We start from the raw sequence: 20,212 nt of genomic DNA on the forward strand, positions 1-20,212 counted from the left end.
TAATTTTAGTGATTCTGCAGTGCGCAAAAGAAAGTCCTGATTAGAGAAGAAACCTACTTCTTTCTATAGTGCCACATTCTTTAGCATGAATTTAGTGAGATCACAAATATCATTGTGTTCAGAAGACAAAATTGTAATAGCTGTCTTAGGTACTCCTATTACATTCTTCGAATTTTTGTGCTCCGATCTTCTCTTCGAAGACTTTCAACGTCCCTAAGAGATATTTCTTAACAATTCTTTAATATTTTTCTCCAACTTATGACATTTTTTAACGACAGAATATCACAATACGATAGAAAATAATTTAAATGGCATTAAATTAATATAATTGACCTTTCCCCGGAATCCAAATTAATTTTTGTCGAGAAAGGTATGATATAAGAAAGGAATTAATATAAAATAATGATAGATTCGTGGTTCAATCATTCTAAAACTAAAACAAAATAACAAGGGTTGTTGATTCTGAATCAGACTTTTATTTCCACAGCGTGTATTTTACATATTTACCTTCCACCTTACGTAAGCTATGGATCTTCGCGATATAGGATTACGTACATTTCGAAATAGCGTTAAGCATACAAAATTATTTACAGGATATGCAAATATTACAGATGGAACTATTTTCCACACGACTGACCAAATAATGTAGATGCCTTTGATCTGTAGCAAAATCGATTTTTTACCAAGTTTTATCCGCTTTGCTACGGTTGCATTAAGTCTCTGAATATTTTCTCTCCTGTCGAAATAAATCCATAGCTTCGTACATATATTTATTTAGTAATTCGTTATAAAAATAATAAAGCATATAAAGTATAAACGTATAAGCGAAAAATTACATGAATTCGTCGAATAAAATTTCTGAAATAAAAAATGTTCTATTTTGAAATTTCAACCAGCCATAGGGAACGACTACTTAAATACTATTTAAATGATTAACATGCAGCTTCACCATACTGAGGTGTAATCTGTACGTATGGTAAAAGAAGATAATTGACTAGTATTCAATAATGCGTAGGTTGCAACATATAGCCATCATATATAACAAAACCATTAAATATCCCATATATCAGACATCATATAGCAATAAATCATACAAAATGTTAGTATTCCTTTTTAGAATAAATAATATATCAAAAACATGTGTAAATTACTTATTTGTGATTTTTGTCGGAGAAATTATTTATCTTCTTCACTTGTCACTTTAATTTCAAATAAAAAGTGCCGACATATTATCTTTCTATTTTATTACATAATTTACTATCACATAGTACGACAATTCTTCTTTGATACATCCCTTCTTATTCGACATTATTTCATTGTTTCATTAGATAAATCCTGCAAACGCCAACCTCCACTCTCAAACAGTGCAAATAAAGTTCTTCCACGTTCCCACAATTCATTCTCATGCAACAGTTTCAAGGAAGTTCGTGGTAAGTGGGTACGTTAAAGTGAACACTCGTTTAGAAACGCATTATACAGAGTTCCGATGAAAAATAAGGAAGCTATGAAGAGAGAGAGAGACTTCATCACGATCGGTGCAAGTTTCGCAATTTCGGAATCGATTTGAACCGTGAGCACGTACAACTGCAGTAACACCGAATGGAAAGCGGTTTGGAGATTAGAAGAAAAAAGTGGAACACGATATTTCGATATTAAACGAGAAACGGGATGTGAGCAGAAATGAAAAGACTATAGCTGCCTGTGCAGCTGAAGCAAAGGGACGTGGATACAATACCAGTTGTGCATTTGCTAGTGACTAATGGGGAAAGTAAACATTCGACACGCATAGAGTGCTGCTGTCGATAGATATTTACAGCGACAACATTTTGCGACATGCATATGTACCTAACTACAACTTTGATATAATATCGTACTGCGTGCTCCATGTTTGTAATTTTATGTGTATATGCCTGTAATGTGTACTAATCGAAAAAAGAAGTGTGTTTTGAACTTTTCAATTTCCTGCGTTGCAAGACGATAAACTGTTAAAAGTGTACAGAATGTTATTGTGTGAATATGAATGTGAGAGATGTGCTTTAAGATGTGCAAAAGAAACTTTACATGATAAGCAATAAGAAAAACATCACAGTTTTAAAGAAAAGAGTTATAATTGATAAGAAGATTGTTACTGGCATGGCAAACGAATGTTCAGTACAACAAAGCAGCTATTAATGTAATGTAGTTATTATATACAAGTATGAACTTCAAACTTTCTTTTGTCCACCGCTGTATAAGTTCAGCAATCTTTAACGTGGTTATGTGTGAATGGAGTAATGGAAATATTGCAATTGTAAATTACAAATTACAATTATAATTACTTGCAATTTTTATAATATACACCAGTAAGTAGTCAAAAATATCCAGGCACCCGATTGTTCTTTACAAGATGTAATTTAGTTAGAAATTTGCAGATAAAAAGATTTATATCGCATATTTCTAGAATTCGTTTCCGTTCGCTACATGCAACTTTTTTAAGATATACGACAAAAATAAGGGACTATTCTAAACGGACACCATATGGCCCTGAGGGAAGTTTCAAGCTTCTTATCTTTCCCATATATCTCAAATTACTGTTTTAGTTCTCGAAACGTATAATCTTTAACACCTGACCGATTTTATGACCTCGATATATCTCTTCCACCGATAGCATATATAATGTATTTTAATGTTTAGCATACAGATTGTACTACTAAAGTTCAACTTTAGTTTCCTTAACTTCACTACAATTCCCTTGAATCAAAGATATACGTGTAGTCATATTACTGAATCCTGCAAACGTAGCTAAAGCAATAGCTACAAATTTTCTATGACTCATTTTTTATTGTTTTTAAGATGAAGATATACAAAAAATAAACATAGAAACATTTCAAATAATTAAAGTTAACTAATTTTCCAATGTTATTTTTTTCTACTTGCCTATAATAACATTTATTGGTATATAAATTTTACTAAAATTAATAACTCAGTTATATTTATTCCATAATTCTTTAACTTCATATTCATGAGAAATATAAATAAGCAACAGCAAACGTCACTACCATTTACAGACGCAAAGTTTCAAGTTTGAATTAAGTTTAAATTAAGTTTGTGCTCTGAAGAAATTAACCACCTTATCTTTGAAGATTAACCACTCTTTAACAGATCTTTAAATAAACGAAGCAGGTATTTACGTAAGTCGAAATATGTTCTGCTGAAAAACACATTTTAACGTTTAAATCGTTATTCATTTCGCCTTTAAAATAAAATATATTTTTTCTCCGACGAAAATCCCTAGTAAGTCTGTTGTGCCGCAAACCGACACGCAAACGTCGTTTTTAACCAGAGAATCTGCGTTGTTCTCCCAGTTATTTCGTAAAAATAACGAAATACTGTTTCCTCATACTTAAAGCGCATTAAATTCACGTTCAACGATATAACATTGCGTTTCAAACGCACAACCCTGGAAACCGTTGCATTCCATGGCAAAAATAAGTAAAACCAGCAACGGACAAACAAACGAAACAGCGAGGAGCATCGAGCGGGTAAGTAAAAACGCGAGATTACGAGAATTCAAATAGAAAAAAGTTATTTTTTCCTCGATACCCCCGTAAACCGAGATAAGTGATATTTAAAGAGGAAAGCGTGCCGCCGATGAGGGAAATAGTCAGCGAAATATATTCAGACACAGTTGCGCTTAAATATTTCTTCTCCAAATAGACGACAAACCAGGGAACGTTCTTCCATATTCCCGAACATAATACTAACAAATCGAATATACGATGTTGTTCCTATATTATGAAACAGAGTAAGGGAACAGACTTGGAAAGGGATAAAAATGATGATATTCTCTCATAACTACGCTACGGATTTCTATGCATTCATAGGAAATTTGAATATACAAGAATATACAGAATATACATAATATACAGACATATATAAAACATTTGAAGTACAGTGCCATTCACAATATTTAATAAATAAAATATTTTTCTATCTAAATTTAAATTCCATTTTGCAGATTGTATGTACAAAAATACAAATTTTCATACATATTCACAGTACACTGATAACTTTGGACCCTACCCCATTTTAGAAAGTTTCCACAGAACGTTTACCGAATCGTGAATCCTTTATTCGATTATCGTTTTGCGAGTCACATCTAAAAAGAAAGAAAACCAAGTTGAACCATTGAATATCTTTGATGAATGGAAAATCTCACACAAGTGAACTTCACGAGAAATTAGTGCAGAAAAATTCTTTGTACCGTGTGATTACATGACGGTATAATATAAACAAAAATCTGAGCAGAAAAATGTTTCTAAGCAGGAAAAAATTACGATTTCAAACAGAAAACGAAACAGCCGCTTTAATTTCATCCGATGTTTTTCATTCTTTCAGTCAGATAATCCTTCATTGCTCATAAAATCTCGTTAATCCACGTCTCACAGGAAAAATCTCTTCCTTTTAGCCGTTTGTTTCCTACTAGCTTTCTTTTGACGTAGTTATTGAATTATTCAGATACGGAAATTCTTACAAACTTCGAAAATAATGTGCCACTGATATATAATGTTACGGATAAGACAAGATCATTGTACGGAATATTTGAAAGAATATTCTTAGTAATATTTTTAAACGCTTCTTACGATTCGTGATTTTTATTGCTTATTTAGATATTCAGAAATCTGAAGAGCTGGAAAGTGTAGGAAAAGAAGACAACAAATTACATTTTTCATTTTTTATATGCGGATTTTAAACCTATATTGTCAATTAATCTCATGTTACAAAAATTGTTTCTTTATTTAACTTTAAAGATATCGCCCACTATGATATTAAAATATTGTTTGTCTTAATAATTACGCCCTTTTACAGAATTTTCTCAACTAAATTTTTGCACCTAGCGGATTTTTCCTATTTTTAATTACATATTTTATATTTAAAAAATTAAATTAAATAAAGGATATTACAATAAAAAAATCTGAGCAACAATACACTTATCACGTTTTATCCTATGTTCTTCGTTTATTTAAAATACGAGACTTCCTTCACCCAAAATAATTACTTTGTATAAAAATTAATTTCGCTTTTAAAAAATTGCTCGTGACATAAATGCTAAAAATAATTTCCTATAAGCAAAAAAAGCATTCTTACTTACTACTTTCGTCTGATCGATAGCATTGATACTAACTGCGAGAACTAAAGATCGTTAAAACTTCAAGGATCAAGTTCGTCTGTATAAAATGTAAAGAACAATTAACGAATTGCCCGCTTTCAAAGGCCATGAAACCGTCGCGTGTGTTTTGCTGTACTGGCGATATAATTGATAGTGGAACATTACCATGATATTTCCATTTGTTTTAAAGCTCTCGTGTACAGAGAAAGGGTTCAAGCCGCGTTATTCACGTTTTTCGCTTGATTAAACCGCTCATCTAAATTCAAACTATTTCACAGAGGATATTTAACCTCATGCGCTCTAGTTATATACGCATATACCCTACTCTTCGCATCTCCTAATGAGGTATTGACCTCGACACTTATCACTTTCGAAGTTGCCATTAGGAATCATCCCGAGCATATATCCACGTCAACTAAAATTTTATCATAGAAATATAATCAATTTTGTTGGTGTGATACACAAACATACACATAGATGCGACGCTATTTTGACATGTATCGGCACGAGAAAGTCATTTAAAAAGTTTTCCTTCTGTACAACAACTTTAACAGATCAACATTTTCACAACACGCGATATGTGCATTCGTCGATAACTACGAGAGTTCGATATATATCAATTTACTTTTTACCTTTATAATTAACACAATTTTATGCCCATTTTACATCTGTCTTTAGGTCTTTCGAGGGCATAACTTACATTTTTGGCAAAGAGGATAAATTTCAATATAAATGTATGTATTAATAAAACAATGTTTACATCCATTCTTGACCTTTCCAAAGGCACAACTTATATTTTGGTTAAAAAGGAACAAACTTCATTATAGATGTATATTAAATAGACCACATATTCATTTTAACAAAAGTGATTAATTTTTTTGCTATTATCCTCTAAAATAAGAACAGTCATGACTGTGTTTATCACCCTCCATATTGGACCTATTTTTCTAGATTAACATATAGAATCAGAAAGAATAAGAAATCTTTATATACATGATAGCAAGCTCTAGAAATAAGAATGTATTTTCGTTAAAGTGATTTCCAGCGCCTATGGAAGGGTTAAAGACTAAACGGTAACCCCGATGTACGTAAAACATTAAGGTTAAGAATAGTAAAATTCGCATACTTGTATCAAAGCACAGCAAGCACAAGAATGTCAGTTTCCATTGGACTTCTTTACATCTCGATCAATCGTCGATCCTTGCATGATCATCTTCTCTCGAAATTTCGTCGAGTATCACCAGAACTGCATTCACATCACTCCAATGTAATTACCGTTTCAACGACACTGCATCTAACTGCCCGGGAGACTACTGCCGTCGAACTTGAGATCGAAAGCAAAACAGGTGCGTCGACCTTTATCCCTCTCACGCTCGTCTCATTACTCTTACTTCGTTGCACTTACGCTGACAGTAGAGAGGGGTTAAGAAAGAGAAAGAGAATGAGAACGTCGAATTCCGCGCGTCTTTCATTCCACCGGCTTCACCGTCGACATTTAGATAAAGAAACGTAGGAAGGAAAACACTTTTTTCCTAGTCCACTTTTTTCCTTTTCTTCGTGAATTCTCAATGTCAAAATTTTTTACATTTGTTCTTCACTTCTCAACTGACACATATAAATATTTCTTGTAGATAAGAAATTACTAACTTTTCTTACGTTAATATTCTCTGTTAAACTGTTCCAATATCCAATTATAATAATTTTAGTAATATCCTCCGATACTCCAAACAAACATTGAGACAAAAAATTACACTTTTTCTAGATTATTATTTCACGATTCTCTGTTACATCGTTCTAGTACCGAACTATTTAATAATTCATCCTGCGATACACCAAACGATTCAGTCGTACCATCACCTGTTCGATGTTGAAATCGATAGTCATCGATAACGCAATTATTGAAGTCGATAGTACACAGTAGATCGAATTAACAAATCACTTTCAACCGTCACCATTTTCTTTCTTTGTTACAATAAGAAGGAGCATAAAGTATATCAATAATAATCGAACCTTGTTCCACGATAGTCTACGGAAAGAAAAAAATCCGCGCTGCAAGTTTGTACGGACCGGACGGTCTGTTTGGGCTTCGTCCTGTTGCTTCGACTTCCCTAGCTACCACGGGGAAGCTAGAGGGGGGAACGAATGTACTCGCGGGCTTGCAGAGCGTCACGATACCGACCGGTCGGTTTGACGTTCGTCGTACGACTAGACCGGGTTCTTGCCGTTGACCTGGACCCGCCTTGCGGCGCTTGCGCCGCGCCGCCAAATTACTGCCCTATCCGGAAACCATCCGGGGCATGACGCAACGTATCGTAACGCCCTACGCCGTTGTTTTCTCGTCCGCGTGCGTCCGTTCGACGAACGCATTTTTCGCGCCACGCACACGCCAAACCAAACTTTTCGAACATTCCGCCGCGTCGGTTTTAATCGTTCGGAAAGGAAATAAAAAAGTCGCGAAATCCAGAAAATGCTTGATTTGTACGTACGTAAGTAACCTTTTCTGTTTCGTCTGCGAACTTTCTGCGGTTCGTGTTTGATGTGCAAATTTATTGAATTCGGTTTGGAAGTTAGTGTTTACCTTCAGTTTGACGGTAAGTGAATACGAATGGAGCTCGAGTGAACGGATGCTGTATATACATACGTGCCTTTTGATTGTATGAGAAGTTCGATAATGTGTGGAAATGTTTGGATAAAGGGTAAGTCACTTTGCAAATATAGGAGACTGATGAATTTTTTGGAACATTGTAATCGTATACCGTAAAATTTAGTCTTTTTTCTGGAAAGAGTGTAATGACTAGACTGTGGATTTTTGTGTAAATTTGTATATCCATGAGGATGATTTAAAAAATAGAAGTAAGAACTGTTAGGTTGCCCGAAAAGTGTCTTTCGTTTCATAAGGTGATAATAGATAAACAACTATTTCTGTTTTATATTATTTTATTGAATTAGGCATAATCCATTTCGTTCTATTTCTATTATTACGTTCGTGCATAATTCAATAAACTAATATAAAACAAAAAACATTGTGCGTCTATTATTTCCTTATAAAACGAAAGAAACTTTTCGGACAACCTAATATTTATTAAATTTTTACTTCCTAAATATTGTACCGAGTATTATGAATATAAATCTGGGTATTTTATATATTTTTGCATATCACACCGAGTCAGAGCATTCTTGCACGTTAAAATTTCTCGCAAATGTACAAATATCCACAGTCTAGTAATAACTGACAAGAAAAACGTATCGAACAAAACTTGATATCCTCGAGTTTAAGGATAAGACGTTAGGAAAGTTATTTAGAAACTTTTAACTTCTTTTATGGATACTTCTAAAGGTGTTAGATCACGTGACTTTATGGCGAAGCGCAATATTATCTTGAAATAATATTACTAAAAAGTAGCTAGTATCGCTTTTCTCGGAAATTATATAAAATAATTGCATATATTTTTAGTCTAGTTACACTATTTATTATATATGTTATGTTATGTTATTTGATACTTTATGAAATTTTTAATGAAAAGTGAATTTAAAGTGAGACGTAATCTTTAATTTCTTATTTCCATGATAGAAAAGAGTAAATGTTACGATCTGTACCTAGCAAAACACCAATTAAAAAGAACTGTTTTCTTAGTACATAAAAACAGAGCTTTCGACTCTTCCACATCGATCGTATGCTTCCTTGATGTGCCGTTGACGCTCTCTTATGTTTTTATAGCGGAAGTGAATTTTCCGGATAATAATATAAGAGAGCGGAAGAGAAGATAATGGATTTTGAGGACTAACGGTCAACCTGGTAAAGAAATGTTTTAGTGGAAAAAAAGAAATAAAAACATAGAAGCACGGAGCTAGAAGATTAAATTACTCGATATACAATAGGGTTCTTTTCTGCAGAAAGTAGCACAAAATTTTATCGTAAGTATACTATGTAGGTATCTTTTTCAAAGAAAATTTTAGACTATATATGTTTTGCATAAAAATTTATAAATATTTTACAATTTTTCAAATGTTTAACTTTTTAATATGTTATAGGAGTATTAGTGAAATTTTAGAAAGCTTTATACGATATGTACATAAGGGATTCACAAAAATTTTTTATGGTAAGTACTTAAACACCTTCGTGAATTGCTATACATTCCTCTGAACATATACTCTTCCGTCTATTTTTTATACGAATTATAAATCACAGAAAATAATATCGAGAAAACAGAAAGAGAACTTGAAATAGTATATCATCGAACTTATGGCTGTCTAAGGTTCCAGTCAAGGTTCTACACGATAATGCTTTCGAGTAAACGCCTAGGCAGAACATAAAATGTCGTTTCGTGGTAGTTATGGGGTGAGAATTTAGTAAAGTCACTCGAATATCAGTAGGAATTTGAGAAACTTCCCATTACATCAGAAATAGGAAAGCTTCCATGTTCTTTTTCGTCGTTTAATACGCACATCTCAATCCTAAAGAAAAAGAAGAAGGAAAAAGGGCAACAAAGTAATCATTTTACTACAAAGAGAGTTCAGATTTTATCTTTTGTGATGAAGTTTATGAGAGTAACTGTGAAAAGCAAACGATGTTGCTTTGATCTTATTTAGGCCATGTTGGAGATACGAAACAAACTAGAAGACAAATCTAAATCAGAGGTTGACTGATGAAAGTTTACTTCGAATGCGATGAACGTATTTGACTTTAGATTACTATTAACAGACTGGTTCACAAGTATCTGATGGGGTTAAAGGATAAGGAGATTTAATATGGAGAAAGTTGTACCAAAGAACGAGTCAAGAACAAATTCCCGTAATGCAACAAATCGTGACTGGAATAACCGAAGGAACGTTTCAAATTTTCGGAGAAGTTCGATCCCTTGCCACGTGCAAATTGCATGTACGAGTAATGATACGAATTTATATAAATGAGAAAATGCAAATATTGGACAGTGAAAGATACCTCAACCGCTACATGGAGTTTTCTCTTTAATTCTTAACACATTCAGGAGCAATTATTTTCAAAAACAGTATATTATCTTGACCACAATCTAGAAGAATTTATTTTTGCAAAAAATAATATACTTTTCATTTAAATTTTGATCTAGTATTTAGAAATACAGAAATCTGTGATTTATAAATATTCATTTTTCAACATTGAAATATATATATACAATATATTAAAATTTTAAAGATATACATATCCAAGTCTTTATTAAATTATTTAAATATTAAATACTTGACTTAAAAACATATTACATTATACATACTTCGACATCATTTATAATAATTGTAGTAGATTAAATTTTATTTTATAAGGTTCATAAAAGGCCCGTGTAATATAAAATATCCTGCTACCTACAAAAAGCGAAACATCAAAGAAAAGATAATTAATTTTACTACCCCATCACTATTGGTATAAAAAGAAGAGGAATCTTAGATAATTAAAATTGTTTCACACTTCATACCACACCGTTTTTCTGCTCTTCTTGATTTCTTTTTTTTTCTTTTTGAAACGCAAAATAAGCTAGTTAGAGGTACTGTTCTAATCTTCTGGCAAGTAATTCGGAGTCATTGAAAATCTGCAAATTGCCTTACACCGCCATGCGTCTCGTGTCTATAGTAGCAAACGATCCGACCAGAAATTAGCCTTCAAATTGTCGGCAACAAATTCGGGCGTACCGTAAGCGTAAAAGCGAGCCATAGACATGGTAGTTGGCTTTTCTGAAGCGCTTGTAGTTTAAACGAATAGGCCGGAGGGTGGCTCAAGTAATTTCAGCGTGAAAGTACTTCCCCACCATAAAGAAGGAGACGACGGTGTCGCATTTCAAAGAACGTCATTTTGCAACGGAGAATCGCTTCGAAAACCTTCCGAAAAATCTCGTAAGGTAGGTCAGGTCTTTTCGAAGCGAACGCTTTTTAAATGTCCAATCTTGTGGAGCTTTTAACGCTTTGTAACGTGATTAAATAAATCGTTGACTATGTGATAATCGACACGTTCGTGACTGTATACGTTTTTCATCGCAATTTTTGTTAGATAAGTAATTTGATAAAAGTATATAAGCGAATAATAGGGTGAAGAATAATGTTGGTTTATATGAAAATCTAAGGGTTTGTGACTTTTACTGGAAGTTTAAACTTGTTGATATTGTACAGCATCAAACACAAAATGGGCTATTCAAAAACCTCGCAATAAAATGCATTGTATCAAAATCACGAAGCTTCATGTACATGGTGAACGCTATTCTTTTTAACAAACTTCCGATCGATCATAATCTGAAACAAAACTCTGGCAATTTTTGGGAATGATTTAACCGAAATTCTAAGCGACAAGTGTTGGACGTTCAAATACTCACCCTGTTTGTATCGTGACTATTATTTATGACTCAGTTTCTCTTCTCATTCGTTTGTCTGTCTGTCTCTTTCTTTTTTTGTCGTCTATACATTGTGCTAGTTGAAACCAGCTATTATTATGAGACAGAAGACCATCGTGGGCTCCAGCCACTATGATTAATTCGATCTCATGAGCTCGCGTACACGCGTTTTATCGAACAGAGAGTACTCTGCCCTAGTACTAATAATGTCAGATGCAACGAGACACTTCGTGAAGTGCATCGATATGCTGGCGATCATGACGTTTCGACGTAATGTCCCGCAGAATATGTATATGGAGTATAATTCAGAACCAAAGTCGACGAATGGATCCAATCAGTGATTTAAGGTTAATATGTGAAGTGTTTGCATTGAAAACGCAATTAGAATGCTATAGAAATATAAACGTTTATTCGAAAGGATCATATATGACATAAATGTCATTTATTTTTAATTATTTCTGCGCGTCTCTTGTTCGTATGATTATTCTTTTTATTAGCAATGGTTCTGGTTTAACTCTTTTGTTTGTTTCATTTGGTGAAAGAAATATGTCTCTTTGGCAAGTGCAATGAAGACCAAGAGGAGGAAAATTGTTTGCCATTACTGTTCAACTCAGGGTAGATCTCTTGGATGATTTAAATGATTTTGTGTTTATTGGCATAGTCTTTACAATATTTACTAGGTAAACAATTTTCAGTTTAATTGTAAATTTCATTTTCTTAATTGTATTTATAGAAATACGAATTTGTTCAAGTATCCATAGTCTAATTATTACTAATGAATGAGTTGAATGGAAGAAACGTACAATAGCTTAGATTGTGATAGAAAGGAAAGTTTCACCGCGCATAAAACAAATGAAATTAATATAATCGTATCTTTCATGCTCAACTGAGTTCTTAAAAAGAGTTCCTCCGCAATCAGAACAGATTTTCACATCAAAATCATAAACGCCGATCAAGCGTATTGCAATTCTTCGTCTCTTTAAGATTTATAATAAGATTTATAATACAAAGTATTAAATACATTAATGTCTTAATAATCTCCCTGCCTGCTTCTTATGTACACTACATTACATCAAATTGGTTCTTGTGGCATTTAACACGAAGTAAATAAGATGAAACGCGAAGTAAATAAGATGCAATGCGAAGTAAACAAGATGGAACACGAAATAAACAACTTTCAGAAAATCTTCCTTCTATTAAAAAGTAGGGAAAACGAATTTAAGTGATTGAGAGGGAAAGAATAAAAAGGGTATATTATCTCATGTTACATAGCAAACAAACTTCATTGTCTTTTTGTCTGTGTGAAGTGAGAAAATAATATATGATCACATTTTGTGCAAAATAACATTAAGCATAATTCCCTGACTAATATTTGTAGTAATATCAAAGTTTTAATTTATTCATAATAAATGTGTGCTGATTACGTTTTCCTTTGTGTACAATTTCTTCATATGACAAATGCACAAATTTACTTATTTATATGGTAGAGAGTATATCTTGTAATCTGAAAATTATATGAGTCAATTCATTGGTTTTATTTAATATGATTTTATATTTTCAAAAGAGGGACAAAAAATTAAAAATCATGAATTCTTTCCTCCAAAAACAATTTTAAGAAAACTAACTAACCTAACCATCTGTCCAAACTTGCAAACCGATCTAATCTCAACTAATTAACAATTCACCGATTAAAATTCGCGAGTACCTAAAACAAACACATTATAACTAGAAATTATAAACCAAGTCTTTAATCTAATGCTGGCAAAACATAAATCTATTCAAGAATATGTAAGGAAACGAAGAAATTTAGACAATGTCAGTTGATCAGAAACACAATTTCATTAAGTATCCAGCTTAGCTAAAATTAATGCTAAAATATTCTGTTCAGTTAGACGTTGTTCGACGTCCGTAACTTTGGATCCTCGGTCGCTGGAGGACGTCGTCTCGAAATTTCGTCAGGCGGCATCCAAACACTAGATAATCCTCCAGAACAGTACTAGTATTAGTGCTAGTATAGTAACACTATATAATAGTACTAGTTTGCATGAAAACCAAACTCTTGTATGAAATTATCAATAATATATAGAACAGGGTATCCTACAATCACAACAAAGTATATGAATTAATTATCAATTATATATTATCAAGTATAGGTAGATTGATCTAGTAACACAATTTACCAATAATCAAATAGACAAATTACGCAGAATGGAAAGAATAGAAGACCAACGAAACGACAAGAAGAATAAAGAGGAGAGTAATAAAATCACTAATATTCTTACTTCTACGGATAAATATATCCATCAAATAAATCTATCTTTACAATTATACTAAACCTAAGGCTTAAAACAAACGACACAACTTAAAATCAGAAGTATGTGACGGCACCCGCCACGGAACTTTCCGCTGGCTTCGCAATACAAAGTGTTAGGCCACCAAGAACGCAACATCGACGTGCCCGTTGTGCCATTGATATCCCTATGTTTTCCTCTGCCAAATTCTCGGAAGAGCACGCACGTAGCAACTGCCGTGGCACATCTAATAAGCGCGTCCTAGTAGGGATATCGATAGGCACCGAAAGAAAGAATTCGTTTGTTCTCGGATGGCGTCATTCCGTTCTGAGTTACGAAACGTGAAACGACTCTGGTGTCTAGGCAAAACGAAATCGATGACAATTATCTTACTACTCGTCGAGCGACATTTGCCGTGAGCGTTATTTGTCGCGCAATAATAAACTGGTCGTTATTGTTGAACACCTTCCAGTGTACTTTCATTATCCTTCACGATACTCATAATCACCTCAAGTATATTGCTATATGTTATATTATAGTATCTATATAGCATACATATAATATATATATGTATACTATACATATATTTATATTTATATTATATACATGTATTCTATATCATATATGTAAATTATAATATATATGATATATATACTATACTATATTACCATAGTAGTATTATGTAGGGATGATAGAGCTTTAGATATTTTTACAGATATCAGTGTCGCGAAAATGGAACGTCAGAATTTAATAGCTTCATTTTCTTTCCTTCGTTCCAAGTTAAACAAATCTATCTTTGATATCGAATGTTGCCAGTAGTGTTGCGAGTTATTCTACGATGTCTATATTGATCAATGTAATCATGTAGGAGATAGATTGTTTTGGATATGCTTTATTTTAGTTTCTAATGATTCATGTGAGCGTTGTGTAGGGAATAGATATCGCATGGCGTATGCTTTATTTTAAGTTTGTAAATATTCATGTAAGCGCAGTGTGGGAGATAGGTGTTTCGCAGTCTAGGCTATGAAATATCATTGTTTACAGCTTGAACGTCGAGATTTATGTGTCATGTTGAGCGACTCATACACCGATCTTTTGCAGTCACTCCTTTCTGGCGAGACTTGATAATTTGCATCGTTTTTCAAAGATGAATCTGTACATTATTTTTATATCGATTAATTAATCTTTGGAAAATGATGTCAAGTTAACAATTACATTAATACAGTTTAATGCACACCATCCAAAAATATTTTTGGAGTCCTTTGGTGATCTAGATTAGACTAACAACCCGTCATGGGATACCGTGGGATATTACAAAGACATTGTGAGATGCGAGAAGTTCAGCAGGCGATGACGGGTTGATAGCCATGTACAGTCCTTGTGAGGCACATAGTCTTAGGCCAAAAAGGATGTGCTTGTATGTGTGTATGTGTACGTGTATGCTTGCAGCGAGTGCCTGCGTGTAGACAAGAGTCTTAGTCAGAGAATGTAAGTGAAAAGAACATCGAGTGCGAGCCAACGTCTCTTTTTACCTAGCAATAAAATAATAGTTCAATTTCCCGTAATAGTCATCCGCTCTACCATCCCTACATATGTGTATTTTTTTTATAATAAATAATAATATATTTCTAACATTAAAATTGATTTCATATTCATTTTCTAATATTTATGATAGTATTTCGAGATATTAATATTCGGAAAAGGATATCAATAACTGCGATTCATCATGGGGAAGTGACTACGCTCGAGTTCCATTACACATCACAAATTAGTTCTATCGATAAAATATTTATTCTATGTTATATTTGATTTTGATAAATTTAATGCATAATTAGGAAGAAGGAATTAAACGGATTACGTAAAAGGTTCTTAAACATACTTGCATTATATATGTTTCGCGAGTAATTGCTATTTACGCTATCCGGAACAGATGTACAATTGATAGTACAGAAGTAGTGAGCATTGAAATTCATTAATTTGAAGATATTCCGAAACCTTGTAGTATACCTCAATTTAATATGATTGTAATATCATTGTAGTAAAGATTGTTCTGGAAGTATGTATAGCGTGCATGTTAATATTATCTATTCGTAAAATATGTATCCTTTGTAGGAAATATTATATCTTATCATTAGTTATGACTTAATATCTAATTTGTTGAAGGGAATAGGGTACAGTATGCAAAATATTGTTAAAAACATTTAACTACATTTTATTTCATACTCAAATAATTTCATTAATCGTGTTTCCAGAACCAGAAGATGCTATAAGTTATGGCAATAAATTGAAATTCACTAAGACAAAAATACAACTTTTAAATCTCTTTGTCACCAAAACTCATCACCAAAGGAACCAAACCGTGCGACTTACCAAACATAACCCGCCTGATCGGATAACGAGTCCCGTTGCCTTTGATTTGATTGCATTTGCTACTTCAAATCCGTGAAGAATTAAATTCCATTCATAGCCACTCGATAGTTACACTTTGCATTGGTACCGATTTTATATGAAGTAATTAAATGACGAAATTAAGTGCGGTATTCAAAATTAAAAAATAACATTAAATAGAAATAAAATACCATTTGAAAGATTTTAAGGATTTAGTTAATATTAGATAAAATAAAATAAACCGTTGATTTAATTGTTACTAATTGATAACATAATTGTGAGAAATTAATAGTAGAATTGATTTTAATTAATGATATAATTTTATAAATTAATAATAATAATTGTTTCAAGTTAATAGCAAATTGTTATGAATCAATGAAATAATTGTTATAAATTAATAATATATAATAATAACATATAATTACTGATATAATTGTTTTAAATTAATGATGTCCTGTTATCAATTAACAGTAAAATTGTTTTAAATCGCTGGCATAAATGTTATATTAACGGTATATTTTTTTTCGATATGCATTATGCATAGACTCGAGTGTACATGAACTCCCTATACAGAGTGTTCGCCTACTACTTCAACATAATTTAAGGGGAGATTCTTGACGCCAAAGTAAGACGAAAATCCAGAATAGAAAGATTGCGCTTTTGACTTTATTTTTTAGTTATTGACAATTAAAAATCGACCAAAATGTCCCTGCATGGGAGCAAATCTCCTTGCACGAATGAAGGGAGGTCAGCCTAAGCAGCGGGACGCATAGTGATCCTCAATCCGAACGATACATGAGCGGCAGCTTACCTCGTACAAGTCGTAGAGAAGAAGAACATGGTATTCAGAGACGTAAACAACCCCACGCGACGTTTTGCAAAAGAAATGTTAGATTGAACGTTAAACCTGCTTACTCGTGGAAATTTCTGAGTAGAGAGGATTAATGTTTCCTCTAACCCTTGCCTCCGTGAATGTTCACAGCAAAATCACACACATACCGCGATTGTCCTGGCCGCCAGTGTCTACAAAAAAATACAGCAAATTACAGTAGATGTTCGATAAGTCCTTGTAAACAGAGCTTGACTCTTCTCTTAAAATTTTGCCGTATTGTGTCTTCATGTGTGCCCAGTAGTAAAAGCCGAGAGGATTTAAATCTGAAGACCGAGCAGGCCAAAGCACAGGTCCTCTTCGACCGATCCACCTGTTTGCAAAACAGCTGGTCAAGCGCTCTTGCACTGCGTTGGTAGAGTGTGGTGAAGCGTTAGATTTTCCGTCTCATCCATTTGCAAAGATTTTCTCTTCTTGAATTTTCTTGCATACATTTTGCAGGTTTTAATGTATCGGTATCCCACAATCGTTGGTCTATTTTGCAAAATATCTTTGCGATGGAATAGTCCTATCTGGTGTATAAACTTCGCGTTTTCACGCTATTGCCGACCGCCATACCGTAGCAAAAGTGTACAGTTTGTAAGAAATGTGACTAATAAAAACGCGCAAAATACAGGCACTACACACACAAGATACACCCAAATAACACTTCAACTTAATATTTTCAGTTCTCTAAAAGTTCCTCTTCGACTGTCGGAATAATTCTGTTCTTTCAGAACTGTTCTAGCCTCTTGCTTCAAAATGGCTAAAACGCGGCGATGTAGTGATGGAGAGTTCATTCAGAAAGGAAAATTTGCGATACTCATTGCTTTCACCTTCCTTGTATAACTCGGAATTATCCAGCAACAGTGATAATATTTGGGAAGTCCCTTTTGAAAGCAAGGGTATGGTATCGAGAAAGCGAATAAGCAAACAACCAGACGTGTTTAAAAAAAGCGCAAACCTATATTGTATAATCTCCAAACTTTACATAGCTACAGATTTATTTATATTTCATATTTACCAAATGGTCATTGGAAAAATGGACTTTCTGTTTACCAGATAGGTTTCGGAAATATATCATTCCTTGAAGCCTTAAATAATAGTCAATAAAACAATAAAAATATTGGGATATTGTCCTCAGTTTCTTCTAATGATCGTAACATGAATGCTGTAAGAAAGCTCTAACATAGAAAAGAAACACAACTATCGCATTTATTATTCATTTTGAAGTAAACATTTTGTCTATATTCGTGGGATAATATAAAATATAAATATTCACTTTTCATCACAAAATGTCAAATTAATATTTTATATTATTCCACGAATATGGTTGCAATGTTTTCTTCAAAATAGATAATAAATGCGATAGTTGTGCTTCTTTTCTATGTTAAAGTTTTCTTAGAGTATTTTCCTGACCTTTATCTTCTCACGCTTAAAACACGTATACTTGACAAGGTTGAAACTTAACGATTTCTGTCTTTATAATGGTGTCGTGAGAAACGATTTTTTCGCTGTAACAAGTCAAATTTAATAATTTGTTATTTTTATTGTAAATTTGCGTCTTCAACAATTTATTGCAGTAGTTATTTTTATAATTTTTTAGAAGCTACATCTGCACTTCTGTGGTTCTTGACTTGGGACTGCGTTATTTTGTATTAAATGTCAGTATATGAGAAAAATAATTATGTTATAACAACCATCAAACATCAAATTGACTAGTGGCTAAGAATGATCACTCATCACAAAGTAAGAAGATATATAATTAATATAATATAATATAATATAACTTTTTGGACTCATCATAATATTCTGTAACGACTTATGAATTTTCTTAACTTACTTTTTTAAGCGTTAAATTATTTTTATTACGCATATGATACCAGAGATACATAATAAATTTTCCAGACTAGAAATTTTCTTTCAGCACATACTAAAGCATTCTATTCATCGTTCAGATAGTTAATTATATCCAAACGAAATATTTCCTTGAATAAGGTACAACGTTTCACGTAACCCACATGCAACGTATGTTTCCAAAATCCTGAAATCGGCGAAAAAGGAGATAGAGGGAACCGTCAATTTGCAAACGAAATTATAAATCAGTCGTGCTATGCGTGTAGCTACAATCCTGTCGGCGCTCGAATCGTACAATCGATATTCGACGAATAGAATTATAAAGTTAACGTACCTACGCATTTGGATCGGTCGTAAATTTCCAATCGATGAACCGGAATCTGGAAATGCACACGATGAACCGACACGAGGGCAGAATCAAGCCTGGCTGCTTGTCAATTTGAACGTGCACAGAGTATCTGATATGCGTCGTTTGTTTTGTCGAAATTACAAAGAATCGATTCGAACGCGTTTTAGCAAAATAATACGAAAATCACAAGCTCGATTTACATTACTCCGTGATTCGTTTTGAGAATAAATTTTATAATTCTCTTTTAATTCAATATGTAAAGCATTTGAAAATATTAGAAGGTGTAGAATTATTCAGACAATACATTCGCATACTGTCCGCATACATAACCGTCGATTGTTAATTTTTTTATCAAATGTTCTGAAAAGAACATCCGCTCGTATATACAATTTGGCGAAAAGTACAATATTTTATTATGTGTGATTATTATAGTCTTCAACCGTATAAATCGTTAATCGACAATTAAAACTTCGATCCACATTCAAGCATTATAATATTCGATTAGTATTTACATATGTGTGTGCATGATTAGAGTTTATATTAGTGCTAATGAATTTCGATGAAGCAATTATGTGTTTACTTTACAAAATCGATATATCATTTCCGTAATGAGAATTTGAAAACTATGAAATTTGTGGCATTATACACAGTATTACTTAAAAGAATTCGGACACTTACTTATTTTCGATAATATTTATTGGAATCATAAAATAAAGGATAAATTAATTTGCAATGATTTTATTTTTTATAATCATTATGGCTACGTGTAATACTATTGTCTTTAATTTGACTGCAGTGCTGCGTGTATTGAGTTAACTCTCGTGATATTATTGAGTCATTAATGATTACAACAGTTTCAACTAAATTACTGAATTTTAGAGTATTTAATTTTATATAATATTTTATATTTTATACACTAAAATAAATAATATCCAATGAATCATCTTTAACAAGTAA

General features: G+C 32.8%; 1 protein-coding gene across 1 annotated transcript in view; it reads right to left on the reverse strand.

Annotated features, from left to right (window-relative positions):
* Positions 1-7,327, reverse strand: part of LOC122568778 (5-hydroxytryptamine receptor 1-like) — a 92,451-nt gene extending 85,124 nt beyond the window's left edge. The window contains exon 1 of the mRNA XM_043728927.1: positions 6,276-7,327. The gene's annotated coding sequence lies outside the window, so the exon portion shown is untranslated. The remainder of the gene's footprint in view (positions 1-6,275) is intronic.
* Positions 7,328-20,212: the final 12,885 nt, after the last annotated feature.

Source organism: Bombus pyrosoma, linkage group LG6 (assembly GCF_014825855.1).
Source record: "Bombus pyrosoma isolate SC7728 linkage group LG6, ASM1482585v1, whole genome shotgun sequence".
Lineage (NCBI taxonomy): Eukaryota > Metazoa > Arthropoda > Insecta > Hymenoptera > Apidae > Bombus > Bombus pyrosoma.